Genomic DNA, 19654 nt, shown 5'->3' with positions numbered 1-19654 from the left:
AGGTTGTATATTTTATTACATATAAACAGTAGATATAATGCCAAGCGTACGGTTAAAATAAAAATAAGATCGTGTCCTGTAACGTGTTGTCATTCAATCAACACACTGCGTTTATTTTGTATGAATATATACATATATATTATTTATGAAGTTTGCGTAACAAATTAACGATACGTATGAAGCTTGTAAAGTTTGCATGAAGTATAATTGTAATGCATAATATCGTTCGATCGTGACGATGGGAGAGAATGTTTCAACGAACAGTGCCCAAAGAACTATCGAGATGAGATTTATTCCTCTTTTGTTCTCTCATTCTTCGGACGAATTTACGTAATTAGTTATCGATAAGGGCGTTACGCAAACGGAAGTCTGTATTTTACGGGCAAATAGAAATTCTTTGTATGAGAATAACTTCGATCTTTTCATTGTTAAATTAGTTCGCAATTTATCAAATAATGTAATGCCGTTACTATTATAAAACGAAAAATATGACAAAAAGTGTAAATATTCATAAAGTGTATTTTTAAAATTAACAAAGCGACTCGTGTATTTTCCCTTTAATACCCCGTGATAAATATCTGAGCATTGAGATATATTTTTATTCGAAGCTTTCTAGGATATTGTTCTGTGCTTTGGGTCATTTTTTTCCGTAACTCAATTTCTCGAGGGAATACAGATATTTGTATAGTGGTATCGCGTGGTATCACATGGTAAAAAAATTTAATTTGCGTATAAAACATTGGAAAATTCCGATCGTACGCGCTTTTACAAAAGACGAGAGATTTCGCAATTTCAATGAAACTATAATACCGCATTATGTTTTATCGTTTAACGTTATTTACATACCTGGTATCACAGCATATGGCGTCCCCGCTTCTGGGCATGACTAATTAAATTTTCGATGATTTATGGATCCAGCGTAGCCGTTTATTTCCTTAAAAGAAACGAATTAATTACGGTGAGGCAAGCTGCACTTGATAAATGATTCTACGAAAATTTTTATTTATCGTCGATGCAAGTTAAACGCTGTTAAACAAAGTACCGAATAACCGAACGAACGTATTTGAATCAACTATCGAATGTCACGTTCGATGTGGCAGTTAACAGTACGAAACGACGCAATGTCGTATCGAATAAATGGTTAATTGTTATTTTCTAGGTCACTCGTCTAAATTCTTATAAAAAGTATTCGTTCGAGGAACGTTATTGTTATCGAAAACTGATAGAATCGTAGCCGTTTCTATTTTATTTTGTACAAAAACGAGAATAGAAAAATATCGGCATACTGCGCGTTTACTTTGAATGCGCAGAAATAGCGCCAAAACCACGCGAACTCATGACCACGATTGAAATGCGAATTTGCGAAAGATATTTACGCGGGAAAAGTGAATTTATACGTAGAAACGTACCTCGCACTTTTTTCTATTTAAGCACAGCATCACACACTCACAAAAAACACTTTTTCACAGTTGAACGACACAAAATTCGACACGAATATACGCGGGCTTCGTTACGAAGAATTCACGCACGTAGTACTAAAATATACAACGCGGTGGCGTCAACGTCGTCTTTCCAACAGTTTGCAATACGTCACGAAGACAACTTCTCGTTGTTCGAGAAACCGCGAAAAGCTGATCGTCGTGCCGGGTTCAAGTGAGACGCGATCGTAATTATACTCGTTAAAAGTGATTATTACCGTGTAAACCGTTTAATTTCAAGTTTACAAGTTGATTTTTCGCGATGTGCGTCTCTTCGTACAAGTACACCGTTGTCGCGAAGTGTTTACCGAATGTGATGTGACGAACGACTGACCTTCCTCGTCGAACTTCCACGACGCTGACTTTGTTTAACACAAAAACAGGAGGAAGAAGGTATGTACGTGTTGTGTTGTTTTTTTTGTTTTTAGACATTCCTTTGCTTTTTCTACTTCTGTTTACAATTCGACGAACCTTGCGTGCACGTGCACGTATAAAAACACCGAAACTCGTGTAACGTGATAGTCTTCGTAACTGTCGATATACATACGTGCATATGTACTTCAAAACGATAGTACATTTCGTAATATTCCGCGTACCCCATACATTTCGTCAGACGCCCTAAACCACGTTCTACTTTATCAAGCTATAAAACCATTGAAACAAGCGGTTCTCTAATTATTTCGAGCGGTAGCCACGAGCAACTACTTCCTGTTTCACATTGTTCAGAACTGTTATTTATGCAGCAGCGTGCAATGTACAGCGTACGACCTAGCTAGACTTTAACCGTATAATACGATATTCACAAGGACGTGCGCTCGCGTTGGTAGAGAATTGCTGCAGATATGCAAGTGGTAGCTGCTCGATAATCGGATTAAACCGGCAAAGCGTGGGCTAATTTGAAAATTTTGCGAGTACACCGGTGTATACGTGTGATTCACCCTAATTACGTCGTTATAACGAAATAGACAAGTTCGAGTATGGAAAAGAGGAAACTCCATTAACCAGGCGTCCTCGTTTATCGCGTCTTTCCCCCTCCACCCTTCTAACATGGCCGACTATTCCATTAGCGTGTACTGCGTAGATATTAAAAAATTACCTACCACCGTTCAACAATCGTCGAAACGTGCTACTTTTAACGTTGTATTTTTATCCTATTTCTCTTCATCTTTTTTCGTTTTTCAACTCTCGCGTTTACCTTTACGAAACTTTCGGAATTAAATATCGGAATTTTCCGACGAATTCCAGAGCTCTCTTTGGAAAGCGCTGTAGTTGCTAATGAAATATTCAGAAACTCTCTGTGTTGCGTAGTTGCCTCTGTTTTACCATTCGCTTCGACATTTTCGTTGCGTAGGCAAATGAAACAAAGCTCGAGATAACAATGGATTAAATAATCGAATCAGCTTGAATTACGAAACGGTGAACGTTAAAATAGTAAAGAACAATCGTTTTTTTTTTATCGTAGATAGAAAAAAGATGCACTTAAATCGCGATATTTGTGAAATTTTCTTCGTGCAAGTGTTTCGAAACGACCAGGAGAGAGCAGCTTCTCTCACGATCGAGATTCTGGACGTGTTTAAATCTGATCTGAGCGAAAACTGAGAGGAAACATTCCGATAACGAAGTTTGCCTTCTTCCCATGCTCGGGGATTTAATTTAATCCATTCGAGGTGGCGTACATAGTATTCGCGGGAGATTCGTTTTCGAACTGGATTTTCGGCCGGCGCTGGGTAAAACGGATTCGATTTAAGACGACTCCGGGCACGGAGTACAATAATTTTCGCGAAATGAACGCCTCCTGAGTGCATCCCAGTCGCGCTCTGACAGGTTAATTAAGCGGCCATTCCGTTCTTTCGAAAACATCGGCTGGGTATGGCGTGCTGGCGTGGCTTTCGAGCGGAAGCTCGTTACGAGCAACCATGAGCCGAGCAATTATCATTCTTTGATATCTGTCTACGATATACGCTTGTGATGAACGTTCACACGGTTTCCCTTGCACACTCTTTTCGTTCCTATACGAATTCACACGTGGACAGACATTTTGGAAAATTTGTACAGTTTCTTCCAAAAATATTGGCACACATAATAATTTATGGTTTCTTTTACTGACAATGCGTGTAAATGTAAGCTATTATTTATTATACATTTAATAATGTGTGAAATAAGAAACGCTAATATTTCACAATTCTCGGTGCTAGTTAATTTAGAATTAAAATTAATTTTTATTACTGATATAACTGATTTTATCACGTGAGTCCGACTCGTTGTAAGGGCAAAGGGTTAAATACGGCGTAGATAAAAATATTCGTGATATTTGAAATATTATATACCATGAATATTGAAAATATCCATTTTTGCTGGGTGTGCAAATATTTGTAACATAGCAATTTTGATTAATTTAAATAATTTATTAGAATTTATATTTACATAGTGACTGAATATTTTTGGGAGTAGCTGTATTTTGGTCAGAAGGATGAATAGACTATTTAACATTATTAAAAGGTGACTACTTTAAGTAAATAATTAATTGGAGCGTAGAGACTATATGAATCATTTTTGGAAGCTTTTCAATATCCTCAGACGATTGTTTGTTTCATTTTTGGATGCTTTTTAATACCCTTAGATGATTATTTGCCTCACTTTTGGAAGCTTTTTAATATCGTTAGACGAGTGACTAATTTTTCAAAGCTTCCATCTTCGCTAAATAAATAATCATACAACAGACTTCCGCCTAATTCCACCCAAAGTTCGCGTTTAATTGTTCGGCACGAATACGGAAACGAATAAGCACATTTCTCAACTTATCGAAAGCAGCGGGGTGCGCTTAACAAGAACTTCCGAAACTATAGTTAAAGATACAGTATTACCACGGAACAAACGCAAAGGCGTTTCCCGAATGTAAACGCAAGAAGACGGTTCGGTTCGACGTAGCACGGATTCAATTACGCAGAAGCAAGCCGCACGGCTATGTCCTGGCGATATTTCAAGCTTGTCGGATTAGTTTTCCCTGTAGATACCCCGTGTCTGCGACATCCTCGAAGGTTCTAACGTGAGAATTCCTTAGTCAGGTCCCCCGGTACTTGCTAGTTGCCCTGGGAACTGTTTAAAATGTAAAGACCACGCTGATTTATCACCGTACCACGCGAAATGCTGCTGTTAGTACTCCAGCTTATACCTCCTTTCTTTCTCTATTTTCTCTTCTGTTTTTCCCGCTTCTTTAACCGGTTAATCGAGCAAGATGAGTGTTCGGTTGTAAAAACCTAAATCTGTTCACGGCTCGCAAATTTACAATTATTTAGGAAACCCTCTCATCTGGCCACCAGAAGCGGCAGCCTGCCGACCGACCAGATGAACCAGGACTCGACCCTACAATATAACAAATATTTAACAACAATCCCCCCACCCTCTCGACACGACAGTCACCCCCGGAATACTCACAAAAATCCAATCAACACTCTTCAACCACCTCCACTACACATTTGAACAGCGAATAGAAGCACACAGCAAGTTGATAAAATAGCACGCACAGACACTTCGAATTTCATTATTACAAGCACCAACAGTCACTTACACATTAGCATACACATTCGATACAGACACTATTATTGTAACATATCTGGTTAACTATTTTAAATACAAGTATATCGTTGTTCAACATTGTGTGATTACTCAAAATTCAATACAGTCCACTACGTATCCATCGCATCCTTCGAAAGACTTCACTGAAGATTGCAAAATTAACAGTTCGAAGTCCGCGTCATCAAATCGTCGCAAATTCTAACGTCGACGTTGTGACGCGACCAAACAATGAGTTCACTTATCTCTTTCGCTACTTTTGGCGCCTGTAGGCGTTTCGGAAATCTGCTCGCACTGTATTGTCGGCACCTTTCGGTGCACATCCACCATAATTCAACACTGAATTTCATCCTTCACGCACTTCCACCTTTCTTTTTTTACGCGGGGGAGATCTTAACACTTTGCCGGCCGCTGATTTGCCGCATGGAATTTACGTTGCCGCCGGCGAGTTTCGCTGCAGGTTTCTAGCAGAGATTAATTACACTTGGATTTTGATAAGATAACAGCGATAGAGATAGAGAATCGTGGTTAGCATTTTAAGCACAGCAATTCTCTGGAAATAACCATCGTTAAGTATGTTACATTTGCAATCCTAAAACAGAGTACCTACTCCACCTGAGTGAGTTTGGATTACATTGCAATTCGAAAAATGATCGTGTCGATCAGCGGATGCTACTTTTCTTCAGGATAATTTTAAGGGATCACACCCTTGAAAAGTAGAATTTAGGGTGAATTCGATCACCATCCAGCAGTTCCTTAATTTCTCTCGAATTTTGACAAAATAACATCGATATTATAAACAGAGAATCGTAAAGTATTCAATTTTCGTTCGATCATTAGTGTAGACAACACAGTAGCTCTACTCTTATTTTTCTTTGCGATAATTTTAAGAGATCACACTCTTGAAAACTAAAATTTAGGGTGAATTCGATGGTCATCTAGGAATTCCTTAATTTCTCTCGAATTTTGACAAAACAATATCAACAATATAATCACAGAATCGTAAAATATTCAACTCTATTCCGATCATTAGTACAGACAAACACGGTAGCTCTACCCTTATTTACCAAACACTTTATTAAATCCCCGCGGAAACTGTTCGTCTGAGAACGAAACAACGATAATCAACGAATTTATCCAGAGTAAAACGAATTTCCGTGAAATTTCCCCGTAGCAATCTGAATCGGCACAATTTGCCGGAAGCGTGCAACGGTCAAAGAAGCAGGTGCACCGTGTCGAAATTGATTATCGCGACGTTATTCCGTTATTCCGCCGATTTGTGCGAAGATCGAACGGAAATATCGGATTCGGGGGAATTTGCTTTGGCGACGGCGCGTGAAATCGGCGAACGGCTCGTCTCGAATGCTCGGTTCTATGACAAATAGACGGTGTTAACCGCGAATCACAACGATCCGTGATTAAACGAGACCGTCGAGTTTGCTTTAAAGAGAACGCTGTCTGTCTCTGTAACGTTTTACAACCTCGTGACTCCCCTCTGATTTCCACGTTACGAAAATTACTGGATTCGTCAGTTACGGAGTTCGTACGATGACTTATTTCCGGGACGAAAATTCACTCGGTTGCAATTTTTGTCAACCCTTTGCACTCTGAGAATTATTTGATACGATGGGAGATCAGTTTTGCAGTGAAACTTTTGAAAATCGAGAGATTCTTTTAGCAGAGACAATATTATAAGTATTTGTCATATTATTTATGTTTATTCGCGTTACTTCGATGTGAATAAAATTTGAATAGAGTTATGGTGCGTATTACGAATGTTCAAAACTCTGCACACCAATTTTTGATACGATAAAACAACTGCGACACACTTTCCCGGTGAAATATTCGAAAACTAAAAGTTTCGCTTCGAAAATAAAATATTACAACTGTTCCTGAATTTATATATTTTTTGAAACCAAGAGTTTCGTTCGTTAAATAAAAAGTTATAAATATTTATGAATTTATTTTTGCTTCACTCCGATATGAGTAAAATTCAGATGAAATTACAGTGCGTATTATCAGCGCAATTAGTACGCAAAGGGTTAATAAAACACTCTTACAAACATTATAAACTGAAACATCAATGAAAAAATATTTCCCCGAATTTATCTTCACGAATCTTCCAAAAATTTGGCTAAACAATTTCCTATTCACCCCTAGGATAGTAATATAAAATTATAGTGCGCAAAGGGTTAACGATACACGTTCTAAAAAATACTCCAAACTGAAACATAAATAAAAAAATATTTTCCTAATTTTATCCTCACGAATCTTCCCAAAATTTGGCTAAACAATTTCCTATTCACCCCTAGGATAGTAATATGAAATTATAGTGCGCAAAGGGTTAACGATACACGTTCTAAAAAATATTCCAAACTGAAACATAAATAAACAAATATTTTCCTAAATTTATCTTCACGAATCTTCCCCAAAATATCTCTAAATAATTTCCTATCCACCCTTCGATAACAATATTTCTTATCTACTCTCCGATCCAAGTAGAACAAGTCCATAATTCGTGAAACCGGCATTTAACTATTCCCGACGTGAAACGGGACAATAGAGAAGGAAACATGTACATTTAATATTTATCCGGAGAACTAGAAACGGTGTGTGCCTACTCGAGCAAGTGGAATGCGGCTCTATATGGTCAGCCAAGTAGAACGCGAGCGTATCGAGTCGTGCGAGTAGAACAGGTTCGTGCTTAGTCAGACGGAGCAGATACGCTTAACACGACTTAATCGTTGTTGCAAAATTAACACCGTTAATGCATTCGTTTAATCGGCGTAACGTGGGACAGAGAACGGTGTGTTACACGAGACACGTGTAGAAGTATAATAGCTAGCGTAATTCGATCCCATCCGCGGGTATTTCTCATAAATTCATGAACGACTAACTCGATTAAGCGTGCCTAAGCTCGGGACAAGACCGTGGCCTGGCCAGCAAATCAATTACGTTATCGACGTGTAATGAATTTGTTACGCGTGAAAATTCCTCGGCTTTAATGGACTGGAATATATTTCTCGCGAATTCTTCTCATTTACCCGCCGAGTGGATTTTTTTTTTTTTTTGCTTTTTACATGCTTTTATTAAATCGGATGGGAATTTATTATTCATCCGGATGAAATATTCAGGGGAACGTGTTCGATCTGTTGGCAAAGGTAGCGTGCATTTTGCTTAGGTATGGTTACGGAAAAATCACTGTTAACACGTTCCGTGCCGCGTGGGTCGCATACGCCCCACTTCTGGTCTGTCCGTTCAGGCCATTTCATATTTCGGCCTTTTCCTTGACTTAAACTATGCAACTACGGCGATAATTTGTCGAAACAAACATTTTTCCTTTGCTCTATAGCATATCTTAAACCTTACCTTTTTCTCGATAACAATGATTTTTGCCATCTTATAGATATTGGAAGACATATAGGGTGAAAAGCAAAACTGTTAGTCTCGACAATGTGGGAAAGTCACCGAAAATCGGTCTGGCACGAAACGTGTTATACGTCGGGGGAATTGCTTAACTTTCGGTTTTGCAAATATCTGAATTTTTTATGGAAAAAATTCTTAAGGAAAAATATGAATTCCTAAGGCAGAGAATAGCTTTTTAAGAAAAGGAAAAGAATAGATTCGAGGTTTAATTCTAAATCGCGACAAATTTCCAATAATTTCGCAAATCTTTCCTCAGTGAAAATTTGCGAAAAAATTGCATATTGGGTCTAACTCGAATTCGAGATAAATTTCGACAGACTCGACAATTTTCCCACTGCTCCCTCGATTCTTCCATCGAGAGAAGAGTACTTTTATAGAACGCCCGAAAAATACTTGTGATCAGAGTCTAAATCGAATTCGCGACAAGTTCCGACAAATTTAATCCGCGCTCGGTGTCGTGTAAGCAGTCCTAACGCGGCTTTAGATCTTAATCGGCCGTAATAATCGGATGGCGCCGCTTCGGGACCAGGATTCCTCGCTTTCAATCCTGTTTGTTTTCCGCGAGCCATCGCTCGAATTCCATTAAAACTCCCCGCGAGATCGAACCAACGCGTCGTCCTTAACGTCGATTAATCTCCTCGTTTAAAACGTCGTGTCGCTTCTCCAACCTTCGCGTACGAAAAAGAAGAGAAAGCATCGATCTATGACCTACACACTTTTACCCCCTGTCACATGGTTTTGCAAGCTTGTGAAAAATTTACGCATCGACCAACGCTATAGTGTCGCGAGAGATCCGTTTTCTCCGAGCAGCAATTTATTATCAAAGTCGAATGGATTCGCATAGGAGGCGAGCTTTCGCGTTTTACGAGCTCCATGACTCACGCGTTTCTTCAGCCGAGCTTTATTTTGTACCAAGTATAAGGGAACGTGGTCGAAACGCGAGCCGTAAAACGGCCAATCATATTCTCGTTACGGCGTGCGGGAAATTGTGCGGCTGTTTTATTTACGCGCGAATACGAGCTTTCGTATGAGCGGAGACTGGCTCCTCTGTGCTTTTCTCAAAGGGTGGAAGCACGTGGTATGAAATCAGAGGAATTTTTTTTTAGATGATTTAACGGTTTAAATATTGCGAATTTTTTTGGGTAACGTGCTTCTGTTAGGAAAGTTGCAGTTTCTTTGGATATTCGATTAAGAGTAGAATGGCTGAGTGGATTATGTAGACTGGTTCGAGTTTACGAATTCATCAGCTTCAGTGATGAATATTTCATATAATAGGAATATTTTCTGGGATAAGTAATTCAGTGGGGCTCGACGATTGTATTAGTTTGCGATTTAAAAAGTGATAAGTTTTTAAACATGTTTGTGATACACAAATTAATATAGATTTTCTAATACAGAGTTTTAATTAATGCAAAACTTAGCTGGTGCTTCAGAATTTTTACTCAGAAACTTAGATAAATCTTTGTTCTTCAATTTTTTTCTTAAACGGTGAAATATTATTAATTTTTGCAATATCAATTTTGAATCAGTAGAGAAATTAGCGAGTGCCTCAGAATTTTTATTCCACAACTTCGATAAATTTCTTTTCTTTCTTTTTTTAAACGGTGAAATATTAATTTTTGTAATATCAATTTTGGATCAAAAGAGAAATTAGCGAGTGCCTCAGAACTTTCACTCCACAGCTCAGATAAATCTTTCTTCCCTTCCTTTCTTTTCTTCACTTTCAAGAATGAAATGTCGTTAATTTTTGTTTTCTCGAAAAGGGGATGTCTTTTTGGTTCTCCATTAATATTCAGGAGCTCTCGTCGCGTTTTCCACCTCCGGCGCTTAAAATTGTATCGCGGCAAAAGCTGAACATTCCGTCACTGTCTTTTTTCCCCACGTTATCAGCTTAGAAGAGGTTGCAGCTTAATTCCCCGAGTCATAAGGCCGAAATTTATTGGCCTGTAAGTCTAGCCTGTGATTTACGTGCCTCGTAGCCAGGTTCAAAGGATATTCCGGATGAACTCTAGGGGTGAAAAGCGGGAGAAAAGCTACGTCTTCGCGTAAACCGGGCTAATCGACCAACTATCCGCGATAACTCTCAGGCTAGATACGTACCACCGTGTTCAATCTCGCAGTTTCGATGAAAATATTTCGAAAGAACGTTAGAAATGATCCGTTCCACGTTGATGGAAGAGTTTATTCCGAGGAAATTGGAATTGTTAAGGGGAGAGATTTTTCTCCCTGTTTTCGTTGGTTCCTTCGACGTGTTTATTTTCGACGCAACACGAGACGAGATTATCCCACGAATTTGTTCTATAATGCATTCCGTCGCCGGGTTAAAATTTACAAACCGCGGTGAGATCGTTTGCATAACCGTGGAAGCAGTGTTTGCTTGCTGGGAATTTCCGGTACAAATATTTACCCTGGAGAGTGATCAAAAAAATGTCAACTCGCCTTTGGGGAGGGAATCCTCATTTTTTCTGCCATTCTGTTTGCACTTCTCTTAATCGACGATTATTTGGGAAAAAAGAAAAGAAACAAACTTTGACGATATTTTTCTGTAATAGAAAGGATCCTCAGTTTTTCCACTATTCTTGGGCTATCGTCATCAAAGAAAAAGAAACATTGACGACACTTTCGTGTAACGATTGAAATGCAAGAGAGGATCCTAATTTTTTCACCATTCTTGGCGCATTGTCATTAAACAAATTGAAAAATCGGCGATATTTTCAGTAACAATCGAAATGAAAGAAAGCATCCTCATTTTTTCACTATTCTTGGCCTATCATTATTTAGAAAATAAAAAAGAAACAAATGTAGACGATATTTTTGTGTAAAACTCGGAATGAAAGAAAGGACCCTCATTTCTTCGCTATTCTTAGCCTACCATCATGAAAAAAACAGAAGAAAATCGTCGATATTTTCCTGCCACAATCGAAAAGATCCCAAAGATTCAATAGCTCTCTCTTATTTTCAACATTCGCTCCAGTTTTTCACCTCATTGACCCAATTAATCACAGAATCAAAGGGTTCCACGCATCCGTTCCACCCTACCTTCAATTTTCCAAAATTCTAACCACCTACTTCTACTCCCGCGCTCGTAACTTGGTTACGCGTAAAATGTTTCCAAAATTTCCGTCGTAATTCCGAAGAAATTCCTCCGCGGAGCGGAGTGGAAGACGTGGCTGTGAACGTTTAACGATCGAATTCGCGTTTCGTTCGTCGAAGCATCCCGCGCGCTCCCCAACGTTATGAAAGCAATTTCAATTGCTGGCAGGAAGTTAGCGCTAGCGGAGAGCGGAGGGAGAGAAGGATTCATAGGGCACGGAAGTACGGTTAAAAGAATAAATCCAGGAAACAGTCGGTGCTCTAATTCTCTAATAAAGAGCAAAAGGCAGCTGCTGTTTCCCTGCTCGCAGCCTGATTCGATCTTCGACGCGTCCGGAAGAGGTCCCCTTTCAGGAAGTTTAATTCGAAAGGATCACCGCGAGACTTTCTTCGCTGGAGGCCCGACGATGCTCTTCTTTCCTCGCCATCTCTGTGCAGGCTTGATGAAAATAGGATTTAGAGAGGTTCTTTTCATTTTTGTAATTGATGTGCTTATGGGACTTTTTCTTTTTCCTGTGATTTTTTCTTTCTTGGGATGATCGAAGAATAGTAGTTCTTTTGAGAATCCCTGTTGCGGGATCAGAAATATAAATAGATGTTTATTAATTTCAGAATTGCACAGTAAATGCACATAAGTGCATTGCACAAAACTATAACTTTATTTCAGTATTTATAATTATAACATACAGAAGAGCACTGCTAAAAAACCACGCTGGTAACAGTAACAGTTGAAAAGTCAGTAAACTGAAGAGAGCGTTACCGATTACAGTAAATTCTCTACAAGTGTCAGTCAGCTTGGATTCTACAAGTGTCAGTATAGATGGTCCTACGCCTAGGCCTGCGTCATTGCTGCGCTTATGTTATCTCGCTCGCAGTCAGTCAAGCGTGTAACGCAACACCAGTCGGTTTCTTTTACGAGATCAAATGTAGGGCCGATTCTACAAGTGTCAGTCAAATGTAGGGCCGATTCTACAAGTGTCAGTCAAATGTAGGGCCGATTCTACAAGTGTCAGTCAAATGTAGGGCCGATTCTACAAGTGTCAGTCAAATGTAGGGCCGATTCTACAAGTGTCAGTCAAATGTAGGGCCGATTCTACAAGTGTCAGTCAAATGTAGGGCCGATTCTACAAGTGTCAGTCAAATGTAGGGCCGATTCTACAAGTGTCAGTCAAACGGTAGGCCAATTCTCCAACTGGCAGTCAAACGGTAGGCCGACCATATGTAATGTAATACAGGGCGTCTGTTTTATCCCGCGTCTGAAATATCGTGACAGTGAACGTGTTAATAAGCAAATGTTGCTCAAACTACGTCGCGTTTGATGTCACCCTCATCAGAAAAATCTCATCAACATGTTAAGAAAAATTTCGGGATAAAAAAAGGTAAAATTAAAAACGTTGGTATTTAAATCGCTTGGTTGCCTCGACTCACGTTTCATCCTTATCTTTTATTCGCTGTCCCTCGAAAACGTAGTCCCTGACTCTACAAGTGTCAGGTTTAGGTTCCTTACGGACTGACACTTGTGGAGACATTACTGTATACATATGAGCTACTTGGAAGCAAAAATGATTAATTCCACTTTTTCATATTCTTCCAATTTTATCGTCAAAGCACATGCTTCGTGCTTACCTTTTCATAAATTAAGTAAATTTAATAAATCTTGTTTTATGGAGTTCGTCATTCTGGCTTCTAAGTGGCTCATACGATACTAACTTTGGCGAAGAAGTTTAATTTAAGTCGTGCAATATTTTTTGAATGAAAATAATGGGTGTCCTAATATTTATGAATGAGAATGTATGGTTTGATGACGAAGTGGGAGGAACAAAGCGAAAGTACAATATAATACATTTAAAATTCAACAATTTGCAATCATGTTGAACAATAAATGAACACACGCATCAATCACCCAAGTCAGGTTATTCGATTAATCAGAAATGTCAACTTTAAAACGAGTTGGCTGGAATAAAATATAAAATCGACAGAATTTTCAGGAAGAAAATATAAAGCATTTAAAATTGAAACCTCTGCAATTATGTTCGAAAATCAATTAACACACGCATCAATCACCCAAGTGAGATTATTCTATTAATCAGGAATATCAATTATAAAATAAAGTGGCTAGAATAAAATTTCATAAAATCGTCAGAATTTTCGGGAATGAAATGCAATCTACAATCTTGATCCAAAATAAATTAACACACTCGTTAATTATCCAAGTTAATCGAAAAGGATTCTATTCTCAACATATATCGTACTTTATTATTACTATCTAAGGAAGACGTATAAAAAGAATCGTAATTTATCTCCCACATCAGAGTACCAAGCATCAATGAAAAGCAGCCGAAAATCAAAAGTAATTCTCTGACAAATCATCTGTAAAATTGTAACTCTAAATCAAAGCTAATTCTCTGATAAATATCAACAAAAAATAGCCCAAAATCAAAACTAATTTTCTGATAAATGATCTACAAGTGGCCGAGCCGAATCTGCACGCACACCTCTACTTACGTTGGTAAAAAAAAAAAAAAAAAAACTGGGAGGTCGTCGTAATTTCGCGAAGTCCGCCGTTGTACCGGCGTCGAACGATGAGAATTTCACCGCGTGTTCGCGGCTATCCTGCGGGCGATCTTGAACAAAGGGGAACCTGGCTGAAATATTGCGTTTCGCCATCTTTAATAGCCATTCCAGCCCTCCTTTTATGAATTCTTTTGCCTCTCGATTCTCATCTCTACCCTTAGCCTTTCGCTTTGACTTCGTACACACAAAACACAGCTCTGTTCATTAAAAAGGATCTTTTAATATTCCTTCCTTCCAACATTTCCTCCAAATATCTCGAAAATATTCAAATGCAAAACAAAAAACGTAATTCTGATTTTGATTCGTATCTGTTTTTACATAAAAAATGATCAGGATTTGTAAAATTATGGAAATGTCCAGGGAACGTTCCGGGATTTGTAAAATTATGGAAAGTTCCAGGGAAAATTCGGGGATCGGTAAAATTTTGGAAAGTTCCAGGGAAAATTCGGGGATCGGTAAAATTTTGGAAAGTTCCAGGGAAAATTCGGGGATTTGTAAAATTTTGTAAATTTCCAGGGAAAGTTCGAAAGGTGAAACGCAATAATTACTCCAGCAAAACGACCAACTCGTGAATGAACCGTGCAAATTGCTATTGTCCGTGCTATATTTTTTATTGTTTTTTTTCTGCTCGCCTTTTTCGATACTTCCAACGGACCGCGAGATTTGTTCGCGTTGTAAATTCGCCCCGTGGAAATCTTGGCGGAGGATCTGAACGACGTTTCGAGGAGGTCAAAGGTGTGTCCCGTACGTATAAACGAGCCTCGTTTATGCTTGCTTTTTTCACGCGGACCAGCCTCTGCCTGTCGTTTTAAATCGATGTAACAGATAAGCGGGCCAATTTTCGAGGCAACGGCACGTTCACCGTCAACCGGCAAAAACCGTATCTCTGCGCGCGAGCGGAATGGAGAACATTTTTGAAAGGTCCGCTTGAACCGGCCTGATACCACGTATCTGCACGCTTTAGCAAAAAAGTTCACCGCGTTTTATACCCTCGAACATGTGTTTGCCGTTTCCTTTATTTTTTTTGTATCGCACGATAAAACGGGACACTTTGCAATCGGACGGAATTGTACCTGCTGTTTTACGAGGGGAAATTAGCCAGTGTTTTTCATCGCGTCGAGAGTGAACTAAAAATTTATAATTAGCAGAGGTTTCAGGATGAAATTTGGAACTTCTATTCGATGGCGTTTAATTGAGGAAAATATTTAGGAATTAAGATTAAATTTGATTTGGTTTAAAAATTTCGGAACGAATTTGCAATTTTTCGTTCGATGGCGCTTAATCGATAAAAATATTTGAAAATTAAGATCAACGCAGCAAAAGTTTGATCTCGATTAAATTCGATTTGGTTTCAAAATTCCGGAAGGAAATTGCAATTTTTCATTCGATGGCGTTTAATCGATAAAAATATTTAGAAATGAATATTAACGCAGCAAAAATTTCATCTCGAAATTTCGCAATGAAAGTTGCAATTTCATATTCGATGGCGCTCAATTGATAGAAATATTAAAAAATTTGATTTCGGTTAAAAATTTCAGAATGAAATCACTAATTTTTCGAATACCTCCGAATTAAGATTTGGGAAGAAAGGAAATCAAGGGTCACTTGTTACGTGATTTATGAATAAATAAAGCGACTTCGAGGGGGGGAAACAGGGTTGAAAAATCGACGGCGCCGTTTGCCCCTTTGGCCAGGACGCGACGGGAGATTAAACTCGACTCGCTGACTAAATCAATTGGCAAGGGAAACGAATCGTCGGGATTTTCGGACTTTTTTCCACTGGGACGTGGAAAAACGGGGCCGCAAACTGGAAACAACCGATGCCGTTTTTGCTCCCCGTCGATTTCGCTGCTTCCTTCTTTCTTTATCGCAACGCTGTCCCGTTGTTTAAAGCCACGCAGCTGTTATTCCATGGGGATCGCCAGAGCTGCTTGCATCCGAGCTCATTTCCCGTTCTCATCGATATTCATTCTCCTTGCTTTTGCATAGTTTTTCGTTGACAAAAAGTAGAGTGTTGCGCGGGAGTAATTCTTGGAGAAACTTGTGTATAATTCGCGAAATTTTTCATTTGTAAAATTTAACGAAGAATTTCAACTCTGAATCTATTCCAAGTGCACGAAACTCTGCGGAAAATTACATTTCTCGTGTTTGATCAATTTTGTCGAAATAATGTGTTACGTGAAAAATTAACCTTGGACAAATTTCCGCATAATTCGTGAATTTTTTATTTTTGAAACGAAGAATCTGAATTCTGAATCTATTCCAAGTGCATGAAAATCACACTCTGTCAAAAATTTGTGTACAATTCGTGAATCTTTCGCTTTTTAAATGGACAATCTTTAACGGAGAATCTAAATTCTGAATTCATTAAAAGTGTCTAAAAATCTGCGAAGAAATGAAATTCCTCTGATTCAATCAATTCTGTCCACTAAAAACGAAAACTGCATTTCCTCCAAGGAAAACCTAGTCGGAGTATTCGATTTCTGGATGAATCTAAAGCAGGTACCTTAAATTTTGGAAAAAAATTAGATCAACGAACGTATTCCACTCGGTCGATTTGAGAGAAATGATTCATCGGAACTGCGTTTCCTCAAACGAAAGCTTAGCCACTTGTTAGCTGACTCGGAACAGTCGCGATGAATAACGGATGAAACTTTTTGTCCGCCTCTGAGCCGGCACTCGCTCGAATTAAGCTACATACTTGAAATTAATTGCTGCTTCAATCTCCTCGCTCCTCTCTCGTCCCCATGGAGATCTCTCCCTTCGCTTTTCCTCTTCTACTTGTATATACACGTACACACACAAACTAGCAGCTTTCGCGACGAAGTCGATTAAAACCATCCGACGAATGAATCTTCCAATCTCTTAATTTCCTATCGAAACGTCAACCTCACCTTCCTTTCTTTCTATTTTTCTTCGCACATTCCAGATTTGCGGGAATTTCGTATAATTTTCCAGCCTCACCTTTCTCTCTTTCTTCTCTTTTTTCCCTCTACATTCGAGAACTTGCGAAAATTTTACACAATTTTCCAGCCTCGCCTTCTCTTTTTTCTTCGTATTGGACATATACAATTTTTCAGCCTCGCCTCTTTCTCTTTTCCCCACTATTGGACACTTGTGAAAATCATATGAAATTTTCCAGCCTCACCTTTCTTTCATTTTCTTTTTCTCTCCCCATTCGAGATTTGCGGAAGTTTAATATAATTTTCCAGGCTCACCTTCCTTTCTTTCTCTTTTTCCCCTGTTAGACACTTGTGAAAATTTTATATCATTTTTCAGCCTCACTTCTCTTCCTTTCTCTTTTTCTCTCCCCATTCGAAATTTGCGAAAATTTTGTACAATTTTCCAATCTCACCTTTCTTTCTTTCTTCCCCTTTTTTCTCTCGTTCGACCCTGTCGAAAATTTTCAATAATTTTCCAGCCTCACCCCTCTTCTCTTCTTTTCTCTCGTTCAAGACTTGTGAAAATTATGTAAAATTTCCCAGCCTCACCTTTCTTTTCTTCTCGTTTCCTTTCCCCATTCGAGGTTAGTGAAAATTTTAATTTCCTTTTGTAGGGGAGTCTGGGATGGAGAGAGGTTTGGCGGAATCAGATGATAAAGGCGAGAGACGAGACAGTTTTAATTCTAATAAATAACTAATAATGTATTTTACACGGACACGAGTCCTATTTTCAACAACGCTCCTTCAATATACTTTTCTCACGCAAAGTTCGTTTCCCACACACACTATTTTTCCACAAGCTATCCGTTTTAAACCTTCCCTTGACGAGGGCGTTTCTTCTCTCCGCCAATTAGGACTGTTCTCGAACGTACCCCTACGACGTTCCCCTTCTACCGCGATTTTTGGCGGAAAAACCGTTTCGCCCGGGAACGTCGCTTTCCGTCCTTTACTTCTGGTGACCAGATTTATGGCACGTCTTACCCACGGTCACATCGGCACCATAAACCTGGCCACCGTCCCGATCGGCGCGGCTGACGACCACGTGGGCCGCCCCAAACCTTAAATTTTGCCTCCACTTTCTTTCTTTTTTTCTCTCATTCGACACTTTCGAAAATTTTACACAATTTTCCAACCTCACCTTTCTTTCTTTCTTCTCCTTTTTCCTCTCATTCGAGACTTGTGAAAATTACACATAATTTCCCAACCCCACCTTCTTACCCATTGGAGACTTGCGAAAATTGTCATCGCGGATAAACGAGTTTCCCTCTGTCGTTGATCGATTTCAGGAATAGGATGTGACACGCGCATAAAATTCCGGTCGCCACGGTAAAACGCTCGTAATTGCGATAAATGGTTTCTGCGAACGGGAGCAGCTAGCCGGTGGAAAAACGGTGGAAAAGCGCGAATCGACGGTGGAAAAACAAGCATGACAACGGTGATATATTTTGCCATGGGGAGGGAAAAAGGGGGGTGGTTGGTTAGAGCTGCGGATTTTGATGGAACGCGCGCGACCATTCCCGCGGGAATGTTCCCGGAGAAAGTAGTATGCGCGCGATGAATCCCTAAACAAGCCGATTTTCCCAGCTCGTGGGATTCCCCCCTCTCCGCGATTTCGGCGGACTGATAGCGGTGAGAAAGGACCAGGTGAAATTGTATTCACGCAGCTGGGAATGGTGTCGCTGCTAAAATTCGTTTAGATGAGATAATCATTGATAATTCTGAGTTGAAATAATGAACGACGTAAATGAGAAAGGAATTATTTTCTTTCCAATAAGAATTCCAGTAAGTCCAATTATTTTTTTAAATTCGTCCAGCGTTTACAATAATTATTGCAAGATTCATAAGAGGAATATGTTCGAACATTATTATAATTATTGCAAGATTTATAAGAAGAATATGTTTGAATGTTATTACAATAATTGCACGATTTATAAGAGGAATATGTTGGACAGAAGTAAACTGAACAATGAATTTTGCTACATACTTCAAAATTGATAATTTAACTTTTTGCCAATGAAAAGATTAAAAATTAATTTTTGATGGAAACAAATTTTATTTTTCGACACTGAAGGGATTAGAAATTATTTCTTTCGGTGGAAAAGAATGTAAATTTCGCGGTTAATAAGGTGGTAAACACTGAAAGAGATAAGAGTAATTCATTTTAGCTTTCACGTCTATCGTAAAATAAAGATAAAATTTTTTAGGGGAAAGAAATGCAAATTCCGTGTTTCTTAATGATAAAATTGACGAGTACCTAAATTTCAGGGAAAAAAATTGTGCATAAAATTTGTAGGGATCTTGATACTGAAACGCTATATTCGCTCGCGCAATTAATTTTACGTAAATAATTGAGAAGTGCAATATTTACCGTAGTTGAAAAACTATTATTAACAAGTTACACATTTATCGTACAGTGGTACCGTTTGTGCAATATTTCACGAAAACGTGCAAATACATGTTCTTACTTGTTACATATTAAAATCGAAGTGGAAACGTGCAAAGAGGGTGGCAAAAATTAGAAAGCTGGAGAAACTTTCTTTAGAGGTACGAAAGATTTATGGCTAGACT

General features: G+C 38.8%; 1 protein-coding gene across 1 annotated transcript in view; it reads left to right on the top strand.

Moving 5' to 3' along the window:
• The window catches only part of LOC108572850 (bromodomain-containing protein 7), a 173356-nt gene that overhangs the window by 4239 nt on the left and 149463 nt on the right, over positions 1-19654 (top strand). The gene's annotated exons all lie outside the window — the stretch shown is intronic.

Source organism: Habropoda laboriosa, unplaced genomic scaffold (assembly GCF_001263275.1).
Source record: "Habropoda laboriosa isolate 0110345459 unplaced genomic scaffold, ASM126327v1 scaffold102, whole genome shotgun sequence".
Lineage (NCBI taxonomy): Eukaryota > Metazoa > Arthropoda > Insecta > Hymenoptera > Apidae > Habropoda > Habropoda laboriosa.
The sequence above is the reverse complement of the archived record's forward strand: the minus strand, read 5'-3'. Positions and strand labels throughout refer to the sequence as shown.